Source organism: Mastomys coucha, unplaced genomic scaffold (genome assembly GCF_008632895.1).
Source record: "Mastomys coucha isolate ucsf_1 unplaced genomic scaffold, UCSF_Mcou_1 pScaffold20, whole genome shotgun sequence".
NCBI lineage: Eukaryota > Metazoa > Chordata > Mammalia > Rodentia > Muridae > Mastomys > Mastomys coucha.
In genome coordinates this window covers 72,453,830-72,460,181 of record NW_022196903.1, presented here as the reverse complement: position 1 = coordinate 72,460,181, position 6,352 = coordinate 72,453,830, and positions in this window count along the sequence as shown.

Here is a 6,352-nt window from a genome sequence, read left to right as displayed (position 1 = left end):
CACACACACACACACAAACAGTTCCCATATGAAGCCTTCTCTCACACACTGTGAAGCAGTACTTGTGTCTTTCCATCATAGGAACATGCCACCTTTGTCTATAGATTGCTCTAAGAAATCCATGATATCACCTTGGGCTGAACATTCCTTCAGAAAGGGTAAGCTTGTAATTCTTGAAATCTCTCCCATGTCATTTCTCCTCTCACACACTCCAGTGTGGTCAACAAGTACCTGGTTAAGCTTCGCTTAGATGCCATAAACTCAAAACTGTCTGGGTTGTACACTAGCTCTGACCAGCTGCTCCATCTTTGGCCAGGTTCAGCGTGGCTGCCTGTTGGCTGTCTTTGGCATCTTGCTGTCCTGTGCCTCTTTCTGAACATTCTAATCCATTTGTCTCCCAGTGTCTGACACTTGATAGCTCCAAGCCAGTTTGTGGCATAACATTGCTACCTATTCACATGGCAACATGGAGGGATCCCTAAAAATTCTACTAACTTTTGTGGTGCTAACAATGCTTTGTGAGACAAAGGCCAAAGTCATTTAAAACTACTCCATTTTTGATAGATTTGTCACTTCCACTACCTAGTGTCTCTTCCTCCATTATGTTCCTGAGAAGTCTGCCAATGCATCCTTTTCTTTAGATTGTAAGGTTTCCTTAACACTCTCAGTATGGAGTTCCCCTCCCATAATCCCTATGAAGCAGCCAATTTTAAGTCTGAAAAGTTTTAGTTTTACTAAATTTGTGGCTAGGATTCTTGGTTTTCAATGTACTGAATTTTTTTCTCAGTATTCACCACATTCCCTTCAACATGGAAAGAACAGTTTGTACTTTGGGCAGTATTCTCCCAGAGGTTTCCTAGGGTCACTGGGCCTTCCTAAAGATTTTGTAAGGCAACTTAGCCCTCAGTCTTGGTATCATGCTCAGCCTTCCCAAGCTCTAAGGTCATTTCAGATGGACCACCCTCTTAGCATCTATGTCCTCAAATGGAACTGCAAAACAGAAACCATGTATGCATCCATGTATGTAGTTTTTCTCTTATTCTTACTTTACAACATGATTTCCCCCTTGCTGCAAAGCACAAGCTCTAATGTTTAATTACCCTATTGTATATGTACAGGCACTCACAGGAGAACTCAGATTTAATTTCAAAGTAGATCCCATATCTAGCCAGTCTTCACATCCGCACTGCTACCACCCACTGCAAATATGTTTTATCTCCCACAAATTAACAAATAAAATTGCTTTCAAATAGGTCCCAGGAGTTGGCTATTATTAAAATGAGGATTTCTAAAATCCATCAATCATATCTCAGCCCCCTCTCCTGCTTCTTTAATGACATTGGTGTCAAACTGTGTTTCTGCTATTTTTTACACAGTACAAATCCATTTCCACTCCTGGGTTTTTGTGTTGGTTAGGTTATCTGGAGTGGCCATCTTCTGGTTTGCTGGAATTCACTTCTCTTTATTCAGGACACTTAAAGGTCAGTTCCTTGGAGATGTCATCTGTTCATCTTAGTATCATTCCAAACTGCTACCTTCTATTCACTTATTTGCCCTTGATTTTTCCATGTAATTTTATAGTAAACAGTCTGAACACAGTATAATTTGTTTCCAATTTTGATATATTCTTAAAAACTTAAATGCATGTAGAAATATATATAAACCTTATACAATTATAAATATATATTTATACACATACAAAATATTTATATGCATATAGTTATATACACATAAATATATTATCCATCTCCACATAGACATATTCATGCTTTTGAAGTGGTAGTATTTTAATCTGCTCTATACTTCTTGGAGGGAAAAACTCGAGTTCCACACCACTTGCCCTATGTTCTGGATTCAGGAAAGGCATATTCACTCTGCCTTATTTTTAATATGCCTTAACAACACAATGGGCAGGTTACTCCCAAAGTTCCATGTTGCTAACACCTCCCCTCTGTTACTCCTGAATTATTTCTTACTAAAATCTATATTACATCTTTGCTAACCTAGATCCTATGTGGTGGTGAGGGGCATTCCTCTGGGCCACTCTTCCCCAACTCTTACATGGTTGTATGTTCTTGCTTCTCCAGATCTCAAGCCTGATCCTCCGGCTTCCTAGGCATGATGGTTTGCCATCTTCCTCTCTCCTCCTGCATTTCTTGCCCAGGAACCTCAAGCTCAACTTCTGCCTCTGCCCCACCATTGGCTGCCAGCAACTTTGTCAATTAGAGACAACTGGAGGCAGGGACACAGCATCTTGTATATCAACATGTGAATTCCTGTGTAATTTGGGAACCTGATTAACATAATATAAGCAATAAACTAAATCCAGAACATGCTTTTATTTTCCTTGTGCACTTAAAGAGTATATTGAGTAGATCCAAATTTTGGAATCTTTGAGAGAAACACTGAGAATCATGGTCAAAATATATTTATTGAATGGTGAGCAAATAAGCATAAAAATGGTGTGGAAAGCTCCCATAAGATCTAAAAAATAATTGTAGGAAAGTAATAGTGGTGGTTCAAGCCATTAATATCAATTCTCAAATAGGGACAAAGAGGATATCAATTATGAGGTTAGCTTGGGCTAAGTAGCAAAGCACATTCTCAAGTTTAACAGTGGGCGGTGGCACAGTGGCACAGCAAAGGTTGCTGGGCATATGTACCCCCCTGAATATTTACCGGGAATAAAGTAAATATGATAAATGGAGAAATAATAATTTTAGTAGTAACATAAACCCTATATTATAGGAAAGTACAGGATACATGCATTTCTGTCAAAGTGACATAGCAAAATGTATACAAAAATTTAAGTTAGTGAAATATATTGCAACTTGTAAAACAGATTGGAATGATGCATGCATTATTAAATGTTATTTCACAACAATGGAGCATATTTGAGTATTTATCATGGACTGTGTATTAATATATTCAATTTGAAACTGCCAAAACACACTTTGTTTTTAAAGGTTTGAAATTTTACACAATTGTTCCATAAACCAAAACACCAATTAAACTTCATTAAGTTTCATAGAAGGTGATGAATGCTATTTTATATGACCATAATTAAACTAAAAATGAATAATAAAAATCCTCCCAAATGCATAAAAATTACAGCAAACACATTTGGAAGTAAAATAAAAACAACCCTTTAAATATGTAGTTGACATTAGCAGGATGAATTCCAATCTCAGACAGCTTAGAAAACACAGCTGAAAAGAAAACTTACAAAAGTATACACAAAGCAAAACTGGAGTCTCTAATTAGGGAATTAATGAATTTTAAAACATGCAATTAAGTTGTTAAGCAATTAAGAACAGAAGAACATTGGATAGAAATGTGAGAGAAAGAAGTAGTAAAAAGCAATCAGAAAATAATTAATTACAAAGTGAGGGGGGGAAGGCACGAAATTGCCTCTTGTTTTTAAGAGCTATTTGATATGTGCCTGTTGAGTAAGCTCATTTACTACACACAGGTATTCAAAGAATGAACTTTACCTCTTTAAGCATATATATGTGTATATATGTATATGTATATATATGTATATGTATATATGGACAGGATTGGCAGATTGATAGCTCTTTCATATATATATGGTGCATATGTGTGTGTGTGTGTATGTGTGTGTGTGTATGCTTGTTTGAAAGAGATTGGGGATGCAGTATATTGGAACAAACATTTATTAAAAATTTGATTTTGAAAAATGAACACAAAAGATTATGCTTTCCTTTCCCATTATCAATTTAACAAATAAACAATACTACATACATATATTTATATAAATGAATATAATATATTAAATATAACATTTTATTTATCTACAGTAGACAGCATTCTTAAGATATGTTTACATTTGCAATTGTTAAATCATGCTAATTAACATGAACATAATTTCATCTGCTTTTTTTTGTTGTGGTTCAAATCTCCAGGAATTTTTAAAACCACACTCTATTGTTATTGACTATATAGTGATCTTTACATGATTTCTTGCATTACTGCTTCTCACTGTTGGTACTTTGATCAATGTGCCTCAGTATTTCTCCTTGCCTTTGCCATCAACTGGAAACCAACATTGCTCACTCAGCTATTAGGAGGTCAGTGATGAGACAGTGTGCCATTTAACTTTTACTATGTAGCTATGTTTCCTTTGACACAATCTAAATCAGGTGTATTAATTCTACAGGAAATGTCAGGATTTCTATATTTGTATCTTTTTGTGTCTATACATGTATATACACGTTTATAGGAGTTGCATGAGTGCTCATGTCCATGTGTGCACACATTTGTACATGCAGGCAAGGTGAATGTGTGGAACATGCTCTGTAATTAGGTCTATGTTAAGCCAGGTCATAAAGTTGGGGTTTTAGTAAAATAGCACTTCTGTTCTTTTTTATAAATTAGATATTTTTTTTATTTACATGTCATATGATATCTCCTTTCCCAGTTTCCATCCAAAAATAAAAAATAAAAAAGAATAAAAAAAACAAAACAAAAAAAAACAAAAAATAAAAAAACCTGTTCCCTCCCCCCTCCCCCTGCTTACAAACCCACCCTCTCCTGCTTCCTGGCCCTGGCATTACCTTACACTGGGGCATAGAACCTTCACATGGCCAAGGGCCTCTCCTCTCATTGATGACCGACTAGGCCATCCTCTGCTATACATATGCTTCTGGAGCCATGAGTCCCACTATGTGTACTCTTTGGTTGGTGGTTTAGTCCCTGGGAGCTCTGAGAGTACTACTTAGTTCATATTGTTTTTTGTCTTAGGGGCTGCAACCCTTCAGCTCCTTGGATCCTTTCTCTAACTCCTTCATTGTGGACCCTGTACTCAGTCCAATGTACTCAGCTCAAATGGCTGTGAGCCTCTACTTCTGTATTAGTCAGTTACCAGACACCAGCGTGATATTATTTCACAGTGTAGGGAGGCAAAATAAAACAAGCCAATCAAGGGCTTTGCATTTATGGACAGCCAATCTTTACAGACTTTGAACTGGAATGCTGTCATATAGAATGCTGAGAAACCTGGACTATAAGATTTTGTTAAGTTAGCCAATGCTTTCTACACCATGTCACTCTTCTTCTTATTAACATCTTTTTTATGTATATTGGGTCCCCGTCATCCATGTTCATTTAAATCTCTATTCATTTATTTTTTATTTTCTGATACCACTTGAGTGTTAAATGCACATGAATTTATAACTGACATTATAATTTATTATCTAGAATGCCCACTTCATCTCACAGAAGGTCCCCACACACCGTTTTCTGATAGTGTTTCTCACAGTCCTCCAAACTCTTAACTCATTGTAAATTTTATCTTGTGTTCATGCTATTTCTCAGAATGTACTGTTTCTTTTAGTAATATGCTATTAGAATGGATCTGAATTCAAGCTTATATTTTTTGGCTGAGACACTCTTCAGTCTGACCTGTGTAGACACCTCATAATTATTTATTTTCTGATCTCTCCTCATCATCACCAAATGCTCAGAGTTTCCAAATAGTCTCTTGATTCCTTTTATATATGTATGGTTGGATATTGCTCCATTGCCTCCCATTGACTTACTTGGTGACAAAAGCTGCTGAGCTCTAGCTGAAAGCAGAGAACTGAACTGCTTTTTCAGTTTTCAGAAAACTGAATTGCTTATCTTTACTCTTCTAGGTATTAATATGTCCTCCCAGCCTACATATCTTGGCTCTTACTCATTCTCTGGTTTCTGCCAATAGCAGCTTAACCACCTGCTGAAAAAAGAAATAGCAGTTTCTGTCTTAGAGAAGTAAGCTCTTAGATAGATAGTTATTCTGCCAAATAATGACCACCATATTTTCCTTTTGAGTGGTATATACCACTTTGCTTATAACATATTATTTTATGGTAAAATTTCGCAAAGAAAGTTTTGATTTGAGGTTGAGCATTTTGCTTTCAATTTAATGAGATTACTTTGTTTTTCTTATTAATTTTGGCTCTGTAGCATTGTATACCCACAGATTTTAACCCATGAAATATCTAAAATTCTTTATTTGGCAATGTATTTTCATTGAACTCTAAAATGAAATAAAGATAATTTGCAGATAAGTATTAACTAAATGAAATGGGACTTACTATTTGTTGTCAAAGCTGGAGATGAATGCATTCATAAAGTCAATATTATAAAAAAATTTCCTTGAAATTATGAGGTCTCTCTGCATTGATTAATATTTTGCCATTTTTAAAACCAAAACAAACCTGTAACCACACCCAAGAAAACATAAGGAATAAATCCCAGATAAGCAAAACACACACACACCACACACACACACACACACACACACACACACACACACACACACACTGATATTTATCAACAAAGAAGTCAT